Raw genomic sequence first — 18,798 nt, 5'->3', positions numbered from 1 at the left:
TGCTCCCGGAACAACCCATGTTCCAATGTAGGCGTGCAAATGCATTTTTATTTTTTTTGCATGCAGAGAATATATGACCACTTTGCATGTAGCAAACACAAACTGAGTTGCTTTATATTTTGAATTTTCACGGGACAGTCTCTTTTTTTGTGACTGGGGGGTGGGGGGCAGTTAGGAGGCTCCCTGTCACTCGCTGCTCTGCATGGAATGCATGCACACAGTGTCTGTTCATGGGAGACAGAGGGACTGGGTCATGCCAGCAGCTCATAGAATGCTGGGCATGCCTCCACAGGGGCGTGGCTCGCGATTGAGGCATTCCATGAAGTCACGCTCCTTTTTGCAGAGACCACACCCCCAACTCCGTGTTTCAAGATGCTGGGAGGTATGCCCCATGTACAGTGAAACATGGTTTTACCAGGGTGTAAATTGTTCCTTTTTTATTTACTCTGAATTATTATTGTTATTGCTATTATTAGTAGTTGTAGTAGTAATAACAACAGACTGCATGCAGGGTTATTATTATCCTACTGACAACACAGCAGAAATGCCTCCAAAATATGATCTGGTAATGATGCTACCAACTGCTGTGCAAACACGGGGTTCCCAGAGCTAAATAAAATCAGCTGGTTATATTTATATACCCATGTTTATTCCCAAATGTGGCTTTTCATTTGTCAGCTGTAAATTCAGTGAGTATGTTACCACATAATTGTACTTTCCAGCAGGAATCCAGACCACTAATTGCTGGCTTATGTGTACAATACAAGTTTGCACTATCGCAGCTAAACAGTGTTGTCATGTAACTTTTTTCTGATAATTTATGCCCAACAACCCTGGAGGAGGGCACTCATCAATCCAACAGAAACAAGTGCAGAAATGAATGCCGGCCTGATGTGCAGATGGCGTCATTTTGGTTCTTTAGAGAAGTATTCATATACACTATACTCCTATGTAAAGTTTCTTCCTACCACTATTTTTGTGAAGTTACCACAGTTTAGTATTCATTCCCTTATTTAGGAAAAAAATCTTGGGTGCCATATTATTTGAATGCAAGTTTTAGTTAGAATAGCATTCTCTTGTTTTGTTCATTTTCTTATCAGGTTTTAATACATTCAATACATAGGGGGAAATTTACTAAGCTCCCGATTTTGACCGAGATGCCGTTTTTTCATCAAAGTGTCATCTCGGTAATTTACTAAACTCAAATCACGGCAGTGATGAGGGCATTCGTAATATTTTGAAGTCCTAGGAAAAAAATCACGAATGAATACACCATCGGTCAAAACGCGGCTGTTTAAGTATGAATCTCGGTCATTTACTAAGAAGTGCAAAGCAAAAAAAAAACAAACACTGCCGTGAAAAATTACAACTCGTAAAAAAGTGCTAAAAAAAACCAGACCTTTATTTTTTATTCGTGATTGGATAGGCATGCACGGATCCATGAGATCCGTGCATGTATATCAGTGGGAAGGGGTGGGAAAGTGCTTATTTTTTAAAAAAAAATTGCGTGGGGTCCCCCCTCCTAAGCATAACCAGCCTCGGGCTCTTTGAGCCGATCCTGGTTGGAAAAATATGGGTAAAAAAATGACAGGGGTTCCCCCATATTTAAGCAACCAGCATCGGGCTCTGCGCCTGGTCCTGGTTCCAAAAATACGGGGGACAAAAAGAGTAGGGGTCCCCCGTATTTTTAAAACCAGCACCGGGCTCCACTAGCTGGACAGATAATGCCACAGCCGGGGGTCACTTTGATACTGCGGTTGACCTAAAGTGACGTCACCACTGAGCAAGAAAGTTCCCAACATTGGTTACAATGGAGCGCATTTTGTCCCCCGTATTTTTGGAACCAGGACCAGGCGCAGAGCCCGATGCTGGTTGCTTAAATATGGGGGAACCCCTGTCATTTTTTTACCCATATTTTTGCAACCAGGATCGGCTCAAAGAGCCCGAGGCTGGTTATGCTTAGGAGGGGGGACCCCACGCAATTTTTTTTTAAAATTTTACAGTGTTTAATTAAAAAAAAAAATTGAACCCCAGCACGGATCACACAGATCCGGCCGAGATTAATTGTAAAAAAGTCGGCAGTGTTTTGCTAATCACTGCCGTAAAAAACAAAAAAAAAACACGAATGACATCGACATCGGAAGAAAAGAAAAACCCGAATACGACAGCTTAGTAAATCCATCGTAACAAATTCAAAAAGTTGCAGTTTTACACTTTCGATGTCATTCGTGATTGAACTTTGACCTGAAACGGGAAAATACGAATCTTAGTAAATTTACCCCACAGTATGTATACACTCTTTCAGAAATAGTAGCTGAAAAAATGATGACTTGTGATGTCATCACTTCAGTGTTTCCTAGGAATTAGAGTGCATCTAAAGGAATTTGTCTTGAAGCTGCCCATCTGGAGATCTGGTAGAGATCTGCTGCTCCTAGGAGGCACCATGGCAGAGGAAGCAGGTAGACCACACTTCTCTTTCCTTAGGAGTTTGCCTTGAAGCTGCCCAGCTGGAGATCTGGTAGAGATCTACTGCTCCTAGGAGGCACCATGGCAGAGGAAGCAGGTAGACCACACTTCTCTTTCCTTAGGAGTTTGCCTTGAAGCTGCCCAGCTGGAGATCTGGTAGAGATCTGCTGCTCCTAGGAGGCACCATGGCAGAGGAAGCAGGTAGACCACACTACTCTTTCCTAAGGAGTTTGCCTTGAAGCTGCCCAGCTGGAGATCTGGTAGAGATCTGCTGCTCCTAGGAGGCACCATGGCAGAGGAAGCAGGTAGACCACACTACTCTTTCCTAAGGAATTTGCCTTGAAGCTGCCCAGCTGGAGATTTGGTAGAGATCTGCTGCTCCTAGGAGGCACCATGGCAGAGGAAGCAGGTAGACCACACTACTCTTTCCTACGGAGTTTGCCTTGAAGCTGCCGAGCTGGAGATCTGGTAGAGATCTGCTGCTCCTAGGAGGCACCATGGTAGAGGAAGCAGGTAGACCACACTACTCTTTCCTAAGGAGTTTGCCTTGAAGCTGCCCAGCTGGAGATCTGGTAGAGATCTGCTGCTCCTAGGAGGCACCATGGCAGGGGAAGCAGGTAGACCACACTTCTCTCTACTAAGGAGTTTGTCTTGGGAGTAGTGATGGATAATTCTGTGGTTAAAGGATTGGAGAGATTACAACAGTATACAATCACTGGAGTAGTAGCAGAGGCTAAACTAGATTCATATATGCTAGTTTCCTTATATTGTAATACCAAGCCAAACTTATCTACTATAAATCTAAGATGAGAGTAAATATAAATAGGGGCACAATGAGATCTTGCTCCACAGCCCTGATCCCTGTTACCAATAGAAATGCTGTCATGTGCTTAGCAATGTGTTTTGCAGCATCCCAGTATGCTAGAAGCTGATAATAGTACATTGCTGCCACCACTGGTATGGTGTCACGTCCATGCTGTAGTTTATTACAGGTAGTATACTAGAAATACCTTTGAACCTTTGCTTTAATATGGTTGTGGATCTTATTGAATTCTTATAACCAATAATTAGGATCAACCACTTGCCTGGCATGGTCGCATCAGATGCGATTACACCAGCAAGTGCTTTATATGACCTGGTCGCACAGGATGCGACCAGTTAGATAAACAGCGTGTGCAGCTGCAGGGAAGAGAAACTTACCTTCACTGCTGCTCTCAGAGGCCTCTGCCTCCCTGTAACCTTCCAGTATTTGTCATGCTGCTGATCATTACTGATCGGTCAGCATGGCAAGACCCCCCACCCAGCGGCTGCAGACAATAGCCCCTCCCCCCCAGTGTACCTGACAGCTGTCCCTGCTGTTAAAAGGAAAGTTACAATGTTCGCGATGTTTCCGATGTCCCCGATGTTGCAGTGGTGCCGACCGATGTGCCGATGTTTGGGGGAAAATATATATCCCTGTTGCCAGCAGGTTAATGAGAACTGTGTACAATTATGGCACATGGTGCACTCAGTGGGTTATATAACAAGGTGATAAGGAGAGAAGATATAGGTAATATGACAGGGCACACATGGGGCAGCAACAGCAGCAGATATGGCTGGCATTCTTACATGGTGATACATCAGTGCTGCCTGTGATACCATGCATTAATTAATTTATTGCTCGATTTGTCTTATACTTATTCATGTAGTTAAAATACAATCTCCTGCCCTCCCTCCCTGGTTCTGTGGTCAGCGTGTGCCTACTATCATGCATAGTCTTGATATAAGACAAATAACCTCATTGGCAGCTGGTCACATCTCTTTTGTGACAGAACATTCCATGGACCAATACCATTTCATTACGCTGGTGGCCCTGATGCCCAAGTCTAACACTGTGTGACGTTCATAAGGAATGCTCTCTGTATTCTATGGCATTCACAAGACTGCTCTCTGTATTGTATGGCATTCACAAGTGAGATCGCAATCAATCGAGGAGATACGCCAGGATCAGATGAAAAAGCATATATGGTTTATTTTGCATCTAGGCCCAGATGGGTGTCAGCAGAGCACGCAGGCTCAGTGAGACAATTTGTGTTACAGTCATCACGGTTTATATAGCATAAAATACACATTACATCAGAAATGGCTTACGTGACAGGGAACATAGTTCGTCTTTATTACTGTCATCCAAATACAATACTTATTCATAATTATGAGCCAGGAATGACCCCGGGCAGTCACTTAGGGGCCACGAGTTAGTAATAAAACACTATACACCACTCTAAGCCCCTTAATTACGGAAAGTGGCCCTTATCAGTAGGTCATGCACATAAAGCACAATTAACAGAAAGCAGGTGCAGATGAAAACAGAACACTTTTTATACATGGTTCAGAATATATGTTTTCCTGCACCTAGGAATATATTGATACATCAAGCTTTTAACCCTATAGACATTCAGTCCCAGTATAAGGGGTCCAAATTTCTCTGACAATTCCTCCCTCTGACAAATTCCTTTTGTCACACACAACTATCCACCTTTTCATAAATGGCCCTTTGGTCACCTATGTCACTTGCTCGAAGGATCTGAAAGGTATTAACAGAAGGTATTTCAGGCTCCAACGGCAGAAAATTTTGACCAGGGGGCATCACCCCTCTGGACATCGGAACGTACACAGGGGCGGAAGAGCAGAGGGAAGTGGACCCATTGCAGATTTTGAACTACTCTGACACCCCTTACTAAAGATCATTGGCAAACATTTCAGAGACAGGTATATAAGCAACAAAATCAAACATCCTATCACTACATACTGTAGAAATCCGGCGATCAGAGCTGATACGCCTCTACCCAGGAATCCAAACGGATCCCATCCTTCTCCTCCTATCTTCCTTATTCCTTCCTGCATTTTCTCCACTTCTCTAATGTGACCTTCCACTATATCTGAATTGTCTGCAATGTAAGTGCAACACTCCTGTCCTATCAAGGCACATGTTCCTCCCTCTGAGGCCAGCACTTGGTCTAATGCAAACCTATTTTGCAGCTCCACTTTACGCACTTGAGCCAACTCTTCATTCATTTCTCGTATGGCATGGCTAGTTTCATTTATTATTTTATCCATATAATGAGTGTACGCTTCTAGTCTTTCTGACAAAATTCCTACCCCTACCTGAGGAAGAAGTGAGTAAAAGAATTGCTCCCATCTATTCTTGTACACTATGCCTCTCCTTGCCCTGTAAAATACTTCTCTATAATCAATATTACGTGGAACTCCATGTCATTTTCTTGTGACTCGTAACATGGGGGCTATTTAAGAAAGGACACATTTATCTGAACATTTACTGCCAACCCTGAGTAAGTATATATATTTTTTTTATTTTTTTTAGTGTAACACCTCCTACCTTTACATTTGTAAGTAAGGCTGAAAAAATTAGTGAGTGATGTTACTTTATGTACTATAAGGGTTCCGGTCATGAATGTCCACTCGTTCTTCCCAAGTTCTAAACATGGAGTTATTGACATTACCATAAATATCCCTAAATGTATATCTTTCCCCATCTTCTGTCTGTTGTCTATACGCATGGACCTTGTCCCACCATCATCTAGTGCTCCTTGAGCTAAATCATTATGAACCACACAAATGGCAGGCTGTCCCACTCTGGATACTATTGCTAAGAGGGGAGTTTATTCTTCTCTGAGGACTAATTCTGGCACTATAATTGGTTCTGGAAAAATTCTCTTCCCAGTGTACCCAATCAAAGCTCATGGCTTCTTCCCAAGTTACCTGAATGGCTATTAAGGGTATCCCTGATTCAGCAATCATTGGCAAATGTGTACACACCCAACATTCAGTCTCAATGTTAACTTTTGCAATGGCCTTATGAATGGCAAGTATAGCATTCTTTCCTTTTATCTCATGTCCATAGTCAGTGATGTGAGTCTCCAGCATAACAGGAGTTAAGACAGAGAACAGGATCCAAAGTATCTTCATTTTCTTCACGGGTAGAGAAGCTCTGCTTCTTTCCGGCTTAGGTGGCAACTCACCAGGGGCTTTATTGTATCCTTTCTGGTGGTCACGGTCCTGTGAGCAACACAGGTGAGGTGGTCTGCAGGATGTCCTCAGGTTCACTCCGGGGCGGGCCTGATCGGACCTCTTTTGCAGTGTGATGCGTGTACTCAGGTGGATCTTTTGCCGACTCTCGCCGCTGCCGGAGTCGTTAACAGCACCTGGAATGGTCCTTCCCACCACTCGGACAAGGAACTGCAACGTAAAAAGTTTATCATCACAAAGTCACCAGGCATCAGATCATGGCAGGCCGCAGGACTGCTTGGTTGTTGAGAAATGACAAATCGTTAATTGTCTTGAACTGTCTGCTCATATTAATCAAATATTTAACAGTCACATCTTGGGCGATAGAGAGGTCTGGGGCTGGGACCATCATAAGATTAGGCAACTTCCCAAATAGAATTTCATATGGGGAAGGACGTAATGATCCCGTGGGCGTGGTTCGGATGGAATGCAAAACAAGAGGCAAAGCCTCAGGCCACAAGAGTTCAGTTTGTTGGTACATTTTTGCAATTTATTTTTCACAGTCTGATTTAATCGTTCAATTTTTGCACTTGACTGGGGGTGGTAGGGCACATGTAATTGCTGCTTTATGCCCATCATTTCACACATTTCTCTGAAAACCCTTCCGGTAAAATGCGTACCTTGGTCAGAAAAGATAACCTGGGGAAGTCCATACCTGCAGACTAAGTCCTGCACTATTTTCTTGGTAGTTATACTAGCTGTTGCTGTGGCCACTGGCAATGCTCCACCCACCTGCTAAACAGTTAAAGTCAAAACATACTGCAATTGTCTTACCTTTGGGAACTGAATGTAATCAATTTTTACCACCTGAAATGGTCCCTCTGTGGCGGGAAGGTGTGATGATATTGTAGGCACTTTTCTACCTGGATTGTTTTGGAGACAAATTAGACAGCCTTCACAAAATTTAGAAGCCAATGCAGAAAATCCAGGGGCGTACCAGTAGGTCCTGACTAAATTAGTCATTGCAGTTTTAGATGCATGGGTCAGGCCATGCGTGACCTGAGCTAATGCAGGTAAAAGTGATCTGGGGGCCACTGGCTTGCCTTCTCTATTGCGCCACAAACCATCAGCATCTGGCTGGCATCCTTCCCGCTCCCAGGTGGAGATTTCCTGTGAACTGGAGGTTAATTGCATAGAAATCAATGCTTGTGTATCTGGTATACATATTTCAGACATTACATACACTTGTTCTTTTAACATAGCCGTGGACTTTGCTATTCGATCCACTCTGGCATTTCCTTTTGACACCTCATCTCTGCCAGAAGTGTGGGCCTGGCACTTTATGACAGCAATTTGTTCAGGTTCCATTACTGCTTCTAAAAGCTCTCGCACCTTGTCCGCATGCGCGATAGGTGCTTCATTAGATGTTATGAAATTTCTCATTTTCTACAGACAAAATTTGCACCACACCAAACGCATAGCGCGAGTCAGTGTAAAGTTTGCAATTTTACCCTTTGCTATTCTGCAAGCTCTGGTCAAGGCTACAAGTTCAGCACTTTGAGCTGAGTGAGGGGCTGGGAGGGGTCTGGCTTCCAGCGTTTCAGTCTGTGTACACACAGCATATGCAGACCCCAGGCTGCCGTCTTCTCGTCGTAAGCAGCTTCCATCCACGAACAGTGTTAAATCTGCATGCGGGATGGGTTCATCAGTGAGGCCAGGGCCGTGTGTCTTGTATGCCCCCAGCTTCCCCCTCTTCCTCCCTCTGAGTCTGTAAAGACTCAACCCGTATAGGCAGCAGTGTGGCGGGATTTAATGTATTGCAGCGCTGGATGATGAGATTACTGGGTGCTAGCAAAGCCAGTTCCCGCTTCGTGAGCCGTGAAGTGGTTAAATGTTGTGTCTGCTTGCAAGTAAGTAAAGTAGCTACCGCATGAGGCACATACAGATACAGTGGTTGATTCAGGACAATATCTGCAGATTTGTGAACTAAGATTGCGGCAGCAGCCACTGCTCGCAAACACACCGGCAAGGCTCTGGCAACTGGATCCAAAACCCCACTGTAGTATGCTACAGGGCGTTGTTTATCGCCATGCCGCTGAGTTAACACACCTGCAGAATATCCCATTACCTCTTGACAAAACAAGGAAAAGGGTTTGTTATAGTTTGGTATGCCTAGTGCTGGTGGTTGCAACAATGATTCTTTCAATGTCTGAAAAACTTGGTTAGTTTCGTCTGTGTGCTGTAAGGGTTCTGCGACCGCGTGCGTCGTTAAGGCATACAGTGGAGCTGCCAATTGGGAATAATTGGGTATCCACTGCCTGCAGTAACCAGTCATGCCCAAAAAAGCACGAACTTGCTTTTTATTTCGGGGCAGTTGTACCTGTTGAATCGCCTCTACTCTTTTAGTGGTTATGTGCCTGTACCCCTGGGATATGCAATGCCCTATGTATTCCACCTTGGGAGAGCATAACTGCATTTTTTCTTTGGACACTTTGTGTCCTTTCTCTGCTAAGAAACAGAGTAGTGCCCTGGTATCTAGCTCGGATATTTCTAATGACGGGGAACAGAGCAGGAGATCATCCACGTATTGGATGAGGGTGGAGCCACCTGGTGGAGAAAAGTGGCTTAAATCCTCCTGTAATGCCTGGCCAAACATGGCAGGGGCATCAGTGGAGCCCATTGGGAGACAGGTCCAAGTGTGCTGCTGTCCTCTGTAGGTAAATGCAAACAAGTGTTGACTATCAGGATGTATAGGGACAGAAAAAAATGCTGAGCATAAATCGATTACAGAAAAATGTGAGCTATTGGGAGGGACTTGCATCAGGATGGTAGCTGGATTTGGGACCACAGGGAATAGAGAGAGAACCACAGCATTAACAGCTCTCAGGTCCTGCACAAATCTCCATGAAGTGGTCTGTTTTTCCTTGTTTGTCCCTGCCTGCTGTTCTATCTGAGCCCCCGCAGGCCCCCCTTTCTTCTTTTTAATTGACAGGATCAGTGTATTTGCTGGGCTCATGGTTTTAACAATCACCCCTTGCTCCAAAAGTCTTTGGAGCACGGGGAAAATGCCTTGCTCGGCTTCTGGCCGAAGGGGGTACTGGAGAAGCCTGGGGGGTTGCTTATGTGGCTTAAGCTTGATATGTACAGGCTCTACAGATTTTATAAGTCCTACGTCTGAACTGTCTGTTGTCCAGAGCTGTTCAGGGATTTCTGTCACCCAGTCCGGCAGTGTCTGTAAAAGAGGCATGAGCCTATTATCCTCATTCTGCCAGAGGGTATCCTGCACAGTGTCAGCATGCTTCTCTGGGACATGTAGGAAGACCCCGTCGGGTGAACAACTAATAGTACATCTAAGTTTCGCAAGAAGGTCGCGACCTAACAAACTGACAGGGGCACTAGTGGATAACAAGAAAGAGTGCGTGTTTGTTAGTGGACCTAGTGTGACAGTCAAGGGTTCTGAGAGTGTCATTTCAACGGGGCTGTTTGAGATTCCCACGGCAGTGACAGTTTTGTCAGAGGTAGGAAAATCCTGATTACCAGCTATTAATGAAACAGAGGCTCCAGTGTCTATTAAACAAGGAATTGGCTTGTCGTTTATAAGTAAATGTACCATGGGGTCATGCTTATCTGCAGCCAATACTGGATACACCGGAGCCTTGTCCTCCTGTCAATCTCTATTCCCGGGACGGTGTCTAAAGTTCCTACGATCGTAATTGCCAGAGGAAGTAAGCTTCCTTTGCACAGTGGGTTTTTTACAATTATATGACAAGTGTCCCTTTTCTCGGCAGTTGTAGCACACTATAGCTCTCCGGGGAGCGGGCCCCCTCCCACTGGAGAGTGTCTTGTGAACTGGCTGAGCCGTCTGCTCAGCGGTTTTGATCTTGTACATTTATTAACTTCTGCCTGTTTATATCCTTTTCGACTAGGTTGGCCTCGTGGTGTCTATTCCACTCAATAATACTAGCAAGGGTTTTAGTTTTCCAATCAGGGGACTGAGTTTTTGAGTCTGGACTGTATGGGTTTTTTCAATCCTTCTACGTATGAAGTGATTTAACACAGGAGCTAGATCTGGCTTTCCTTGTGTATCGGGGATGCCACTGTGACATTTTATAATTTTGAAGAATTTGACAGTATAATCTGCAACTGATTCCTTTTGGTCCTGGGCAATTCCCATTATTTTGGTCCAATCAACAGTTGGCAGGGAATGTTTTGTTAAATGCTGTTTCTAGTTCTAACCATTTGGCAACTAGTTGATCACTATTAGGCTCATCAGCAGTAGCATCCTATTTTAATTGCTGTATCAGGGACGTATAATCATTGGGTTTAAATACAGCAAGTAGTAATTGCAAAACATCTCTATATGTGGGCTGGTGAATATTTTTAATTAGAAATAAATTATCCCACACTGTCCTGGGATCTTTTCTAGGGTCGGGCATCGTTTCTGCTAGGGCTCTAAGGTCTGATGCCACCCAGGGAACATGCATGGAGTATGTAACAGCCGGCCCCACACCCCCAGCTGGAGGGGCTGTGATAAGCCTGACCGGGTATAGGGTCGGATGCAACATACCAGGATCTGCAGGGGTTAAGGTCTGTGGTATCATGCGTTGACCTCTACCTCTGCCTAAAGATGTTACAACGTAGTCCAGTGTCCCTGCACCAAAAGAGTCTGGAGACTGAACATGAACTAAAGTTTCCTGTAGTGTACTGTTATCAGAGAGGGAAGAAACGGCAGCAGCAACTTTCTACAGACCGTTCACCCTCTGCTCTATTTATAGAGGAAGGTGCAGAGGCAATGATCAGGGAAGTGTCTATTGCCAGTGTCCCTTAACTCTGTGGGTTTTGGATAATCTGATGCCAGTGGGGGTATAATGCCTCCTCCCTTTCTCTAATTCCTTTTACTGTCTGTTATTAAGTCTATATTTTTGCCGCATAAGGCGGAGGGTTTTGTATTGGAGGTGACAATAAAAGTGCATCAGCTATCCACAAACAATAAGATTTACATTCATTGCAACTTATCAACTTATCTCCTAAATTATATAAACATTTGCATCAAAGGTACCTGTAAGAGGAAAGGTTAGATAATTCTGTGTTTTCTTATTCCATTTTCTCAAGAATTTCACAGCCAAAACACCATGCTTGCTTTTCATAATACTGGCCGGTGCACTCAGAGGGATCTCCCTCTTTGTGGACTGATTCTGCCCCATTTGCCTCCCTCTAGGATACACAATTTTACTTAAAAAAACCCGGCTCTTACAAGCAAATGGAGTCTCCTGCCAATTGTAAGGAGATGAATCAATTATTTTCAATACAGTAAAGTATACCCACAAGCGTCACGTCTGACAAGAGTACTAGACCTTTTCTTTCCCCAGGCTGCTGTAAGTTTCTTAACAAGAAAAAGCAGTTTTACTGATATTTTTTCTTATCAACCACAATACCTGCCATGAAAGATGGTCCCACAATTTTCTTTATACCTTCACCATACCTTGGGCAAGAAAGTCATACGATCTATTTCTTTTCCCTGCGTTATAAAGGCTGATATGTGAAACTTTTACCTTTTCTCCGTCCCTGACACGGGTACAGAGTTCAGTTTACACGCATACACTTAGTGTCATTCATCTCTTACATACATACATTGCAGCAGAAAAACTTGTAATCAATCATTGCATCAGTTTAACCCTATACAGTACCAGCCTTCAATGCTGCGTAACACAACTGTATGTTATACAATGTATACCCTTTATATTGGTGATAATAAAAGAAGGTTAAGACCTGATATAGAAATAATATTATCTACAAGCTTGAATGTTGCAGGAAAAATAGAAATGGTAATGATTACTGGAAAAGAATGGTGTTAGGTGTTAGTTTGAAAAGAAGTATTATTCACACATTTAATACAACACAGAAAAATATGCTTTTTCGTCTAGTCCTTACCTCAGAAACGAGGTTCTTTTCGGAGCAAGCACTGCACACACGGGACAGACGTACTGTTTTGCTTATGCCGCAGAAAATAGAAGGTATGAAAAGTTTCTCACCTTACAGCGCTGTTTCGTTTCTGCGGCAGAGGACCCAGCAGTCTTGTTGTCCCGTATGCAAAGTGGGTTTGTCCGACCGGGCACAGAAACATCAAATGAGATCGCAATCAATCGAGGAGATACGCCAGGATCAGATGAAAAAGCATATATGGTTTATTTTGCATCTAGGCCCAGATGGGTGTCAGCAGAGCACGCAGGCTCAGTGAGACAATTTGTGGTACAGTCATCACGGTTTATATAGCATAAAATACACATTACATCAGAAATGGCTTACGTGACAGGGAACATAGTTCGTCTTTATTACTGTCATCCAAATACAATACTTATTCATAATTATGAGCCAGGAATGACCCCGGGCAGTCACTTAGGGGCCACGAGTTAGTAATAAAACACTATACACCACTCTAAGCCCCTTAATTACGGAAAGTGGCCCTTATCAGTAGGTCATGCACATAAAGCACAATTAACAGAAAGCAGGTGCAGATGAAAACAGAACACTTTTTATACATGGTTCAGAATATATGTTTTCCTGCACCTAGGAATATATTGATACATCAAGCTTTTAACCCTATAGACATTCAGTCCCAGTATAAGGGGTCCAAATTTCTCTGACACAAGAATGCTCTTTGTATTGTATGGCATTCACAAGAATGCTCTCTGTATTGTATGGCATTCATATGGAGATGGTTACATTACATTGGGGCTAGTATTTGTATTCTATTACAGCTCTGTGACATAACAATTTTTTATATATTTTATTTGTTATAATATATCTAAACCTCTTGAAACAAATGAAGAGCCTGGGCCTCTTTCTTGTGTTTTCCTTCAGCCCAAATGTTGGCAGTCCTTCTCTACACGCTATTATAGCACAAATAATATTAATTGTATCCTTTTTAATCTTACCACTGACTGTGTCGTATTGTTTTACCAGAAACAACAACTTAAAAGCATTTGGTTACTTAGTTTAGAGTTTAGCTGCATCTCTCCACTTCCTATATTAGGATGATAATAAAGTGCTCCCTATTTACAGCACCATCTTAAAATGCATTGTAAAAGGTTTGCTATAGCGAGGGTTGTGTGTCCAGAAAATATACCTGGTGGTAAGCGAGGGTAGCATTATAAAAAAGATGCAGTGTTATTTTCCTGTTTTGATTGCATTGAGCTGCTGGCTCAAATTTTATAAACTGTTGTTTCCCCTTAATATATGTTCAATAAGTAACTTCTGTGGTTATTTCAGTTTAATCTCTCTACTATCACCATTTTATATGAGTGATTGTTATCAAGGGGGAGAATTTACTAAAGGTTGATTTTAATCGATTTAAAATCAACCAAAATCGATCAAAATGAATATTAATTAATGTTGGGTATCAGGGACTGAAACATACATTTGCTAACAGGGGATTTAAAAAAAAAAAAATATTTTATAAATATTAATAAATGTATGTTTTGGCCCTGGAAGCACAACATCGATGTTTGATAGTAAATTTCTCCCCAACAGTTATTTACTTTGTAATATATGTATGTAGATTTCTATTTTAGTAAATTTGTCATTTTAACGAATATGTGAATTAGAAAATACAAAAATTTAAATCCCATTTTGAAAGCAATTTTACATGGTATAATATTGAAGCATAAAAACTTAAATAATTGTCAAGTACAGGACATAAAGTAGATAGGTGATGTGTAGTTGCATAGGGAATTAGAGGTTTCCCAGATATTATGTTTTTATAATATGGAGCACATGTCTATGCTTAACCCCACATTACCTAGAGCATTCCTCTCCTCATCAGTTTGTTGAAAGGTGCACCTCACAGTGACTGTACGAGTACATTATCCTACAACAATACAGTAGCTGTCATTTAATACAGTATGTATGTATTTTAAGGCTGAACTCATGACTTGCACTTGTTTAAAATTTTAAAATGAATGAAAATCATTATGGACATCATGGTTCACTGTAATTTTAATTTAGTTATGGAAATGTTATTTAGCACTTCCTCTCTAGAGCGCTTATTTATGAAGGAAAATTTATGGGCTATCACCCTAAAACACCAGTTTTTGGAGGGTATCCACAAATAATAAGCATCCCCTGAATGTATTTATGTAAGGACTGCGGCAGACATCAAATCTATGGGACTGCTTAATTATCAAATTTCCCAAACTCCATAATGCAAGCTTGGCCCTGGTAGCTACAGTAACATCATCCTTCAGCCTGCAAGCTGCAGTCTGCAATAGGTACTGGGAGCCCCTCTGGAACTCTCCACAGCAGACTGCACATGCACAATAACGCACCTGGCTCTTGAAGTGAAGTAATCACAATTAATGATCACTTAATGTCTAACACATCTTTGAGCCCCTGTACCTGCATGTATTTTATTTGATATGTTTGGGCGATATTTAATATTTGCTTGCGATAAGCAGGTATAGAAATTTATATTGATCAGGTCTAGAACCTGATAATTAATATATATATACGCCCCTAGGAGGCTGCAGGCTTCACAATGTCAAATTGTTTCCATATCTGAGACTCTTGCTGTTTTCACACTATGGCTTAGCATAAGAAAAAGGGGTAGCATTAGCATTTTGGTGCGCAGGTCAACATAAATTCAGAAGAGCCAAAGAATGTCAATAAGAACCTGTGTGAGTATGTGGTTATCTTTCTATAGAGTATATGTTTCCACAATATGCCAGCCTGATAATACATATTCCATAGTAGTGAGCAGGTCACATTATAGATCCAAACTATGATGGTCCATTACTTTGATGTGTCAACAAAATTCAATAAAACATATTACAAGTTGCATGTCCAATATCCAAAATGCTTGGGACCAGAAGTATTTTGGATATCAGATTTTCCGTATTTTGGAATATTTTCACACCATAATGAGATTTCGTGGGGATGGGACTCAAATAGTTTTGTGTATTAGACAAAGTTTATGTACTTTGAACCATCAGAAAGCAAAGGTTTCACTATCTCAGTCGCAACTCAAAATTCTGTATTTCGGAATATTCTGTATTTTCTGCAATTTTGAATATTGGAGACTCAACCTGTAATAGTTAATTCACTAACATCGTTATTCAAAGATAAAACTAAGGACAAAGGAATTCTTTTTTTGCTTGGATAGGCCTTTCATTACAAAGAGGTGCGGTATGATATGTCAACCTTCAAAATGTTGACATTAACCATTTGTGACCATCGGTACAAGTCCGACATTCCAGACCATCGGTGCAAGTCCGACATTCCAGACCTTTGGTGCAAGTCAGATATTCCAGACCTTCGGTGCAAGTCCTATATTCCAGACCATTGGTGCAAGTCTGATATTCCAGACCTTTGGTGCAAGTCTAATATTCCAAACCATCGATGCAAGTCCTATATTCCAGACCATTGGTGCAAGTCTGATATTCCAGACCATCAGTGCAAGTCTGATATTCCAGACCATCGGTGCAAGTCCGATATTTCAGACCATCGGTGCAAATCTGATATTCCAGACCATCGGTGCAAGTCCGGTATTCCAGACCATCGGTGAAATCCGATATTCATGATCATCTGTACCAGTCCCAAGTCTTTAGTCTTCAGAACCAGTCCAATATCCCTTGGTCATCGGTTCCTATACTGATTTCCATTCATCCTTCTACTGTAGTGTTCGTACCGGTGGTATTGTTCCTACTGTAAAGCCCTCCAGCTTTACAAACCCAACTCCATGTAGTCCAGAGACAAAGTTGGATACACAAATATCCCAGAACCTGACATTTTGAACTGGCCCAAAAATTGATTCAACTAGTGCTCAAGGATTGGAAATTGAAGTTGTGCAGGAAATGTTAAACCGCCGCCTGGAGCATCAAGGAGCTTTGCAGCAACTGGTGCAATATATCCAAGGCATGTCATCCTGAGTAGATATGTTACAGTCACTGCTTACCCAGTCTCATCCAGTAATCGCAGCTCCTGTCTCTCCACCAGCTCAGGTGGTTCCTACTTCAACAGCTTCTAGTTCTTTGCTCCGTCTTTCGCCTCCCAGTAGTTTTTACAGGAATCCTAAGCAATGTAAACTGTTCTTCAACTAGTCTAGCTGCAACCCAAACATCTGAATATTTTTCTTGACTATTGAAACAGTTAAAAGGCCTTCTCTACAATATTGTCCTGATTATTTCAGAATTTCTTGGTGACGCTCCTCATCCTGACACTCCGACCTCCGCTTCCATCTCTGTGAGAGCTTTTCCTCAGTTCATTGAGTCCAAGGAAGTTCCTGCTACTGATTCCCTTAGGTCTAAGTATTTTTTGCCTGCACCAAGTAAAGATAAGTTCCGGAGTAATCAGCGGCCTAAGCTTTCTGAAGAGGAACACAGGTGTCGCAGGCAGCTCCATCTTTGCTTCTCCTGCGGGGGCTCAGATTACTTTATTAGAGACTGTTCTCTCCTTATGCCAAGGAAGAGTGATAGGTCTCAGCATCACAGCATTCATATTTACAAACCATCTTATGTCGTACAGTATCTTCAGCTTCCTCTGATCAGGACTGGGATATTAAGAAAGTTCATTTGAAAAATGTTCAAGTATACGATTGGGGTCCTGTGACAAAGGATTCAAGTCCATGTTTGGGAATCAAAAGAGTTTGTTTAAGACTCACATTACCAAAGAGGTGTCAGATTATATAGCCTCAGGGGAGGCAGCTGACCTGTTAGCTCCAAGTGGGGTGTCTGAACCTGCATCCCTAGACATTAGACTCTGTAGCCTCCAGTAGGGGTATACGATGTTCAGGTTCCATCCATCTGTCTGAAGATTCCTTCAGTTCCAGCCGATTCAAACACCTCTGGACTCAATCCGGTTCCACCCGTAGGTCCAACAATTTCTCTGGTTCCAGCTGGTTCACTCTCTTCTGAACTCAATCTGGTTCCATCCATTGGTCTGGTTCAGTCTCCTTCGATTCCATCTGATTCAAGTATCTCTGGATTCAATCCAGTTCCTACCATTGGTCTGGGTAAAGAACTTACATCAGTTTGTCCCAGTAAAGGACTTCCATCTCTTAGTTTTAAAAATAGACTTCAGTCTGCCTCTGTTTCTGCTTCCTCATCTTCAAGTCCAGAGTCCACAGCTTGTGCAGATAACCCTAGTGCCTCAACCCAAAGGAATGCTTTGAGCATCCTACCTCAGGATGGAGCTTCAAGTGACCTCTTTACTCTGGCAAAGGACTCTTGTCAGTCGGTTCTGGAGATGGTGTCCTCTCTCCGCTCAGGAACATCTGAAACTTATTCTACTCCTGCATGGTTATCACCAGCTTCTACTTCTAAATAGTCCCCTGAAGCTCTAAAGAATCCATAATTATTCTTGTCAAAAGTTGACTCCCCAGACGGGGTTCCTGAATTTGCTATATTACCTTAGGTTAAAAAAGGTCTACAAGTAAACAGTAAGAGGAGCAGTTTCAAGCCTGTGTGGCGTCCACAGTCTAAACATGTGTCAGTCGAGTCTGTCTTCCTGACTGCTATTCAATATCTTCTCCGGTCAGGAGTGCCCTTGACTGAGTTTTCTCCTGCTCCTGTGTATTCATCTGATGCTCCAGCATCTTCTTACTTCGATGGAGATCTAGCTCTGACACACCAATACATCACTATTATGGAGTTTGATCCATCCATTGGCATTACTCCTGCCAATATAGTAAAATATCTTCTCCTGGCCTTCAGAGGGGAAGCCTTAGATTGAGCTAATTCTTTTGTTGAATCAGATGATCCAATACTTTGAGATTTACAAACCTTCAGTGATGCAGTGACTTAAAAATATGGCCAAAAGCCAGCTCAGTTAAAAACATCACAGTGTACTACCCAATCTGTTAGGCGCCGGGGTCCGCTCGGCCGTGCGGCCCGGCGCCTAGCAACCAGGGACGCCGTGCGCGTCCAGCCGCCGGCTCCCTGGCAACGCTAAGACGCCGGGCGCACGGAGCCGCTCTGACCTTAGCAACGGGGACGCCATGTTCAGCCGCGTTCCCCGTTGCTGGGTCTATTCTCATTACCCTGATTATGTGCTGGCCGTGCAGCATGCAAGCTGCACGGCATTTCTATTTGATTGTCCTGTCTGGATCCTGATTGGAGGGTGCCTGAATAAAGGCACCCTCAGGACTTCTTACAGACGCCGGTGATAGCTTCCTGTTTGCCTGTGTCTGCTGCAGAGAGTTCCCAGTCCCGGTCTTTTCGGTTGTTCCTGTCCTCAGAGATCCTGTACTCGGAAGTTACCATCTGTTCCTGGAGTCTGACCGAGCACCTTTAACATCTGGTGGTGTTCGTGAGTCGCGGCGCAGCCGTGTGTTGC

General features: G+C 42.9%; 1 protein-coding gene across 3 annotated transcripts in view; it reads left to right on the top strand.

The window, feature by feature from the left end:
• MAMDC2 (MAM domain containing 2) overlaps nt 1-18,798 on the top strand; it is a 155,230-nt gene that overhangs the window by 23,568 nt on the left and 112,864 nt on the right. The window lies entirely within an intron of this gene.

Source organism: Pseudophryne corroboree, chromosome 1, assembly GCF_028390025.1.
Source record: "Pseudophryne corroboree isolate aPseCor3 chromosome 1, aPseCor3.hap2, whole genome shotgun sequence".
NCBI lineage: Eukaryota > Metazoa > Chordata > Amphibia > Anura > Myobatrachidae > Pseudophryne > Pseudophryne corroboree.
This window is presented reverse-complemented; position numbering and strand designations above follow the sequence as displayed.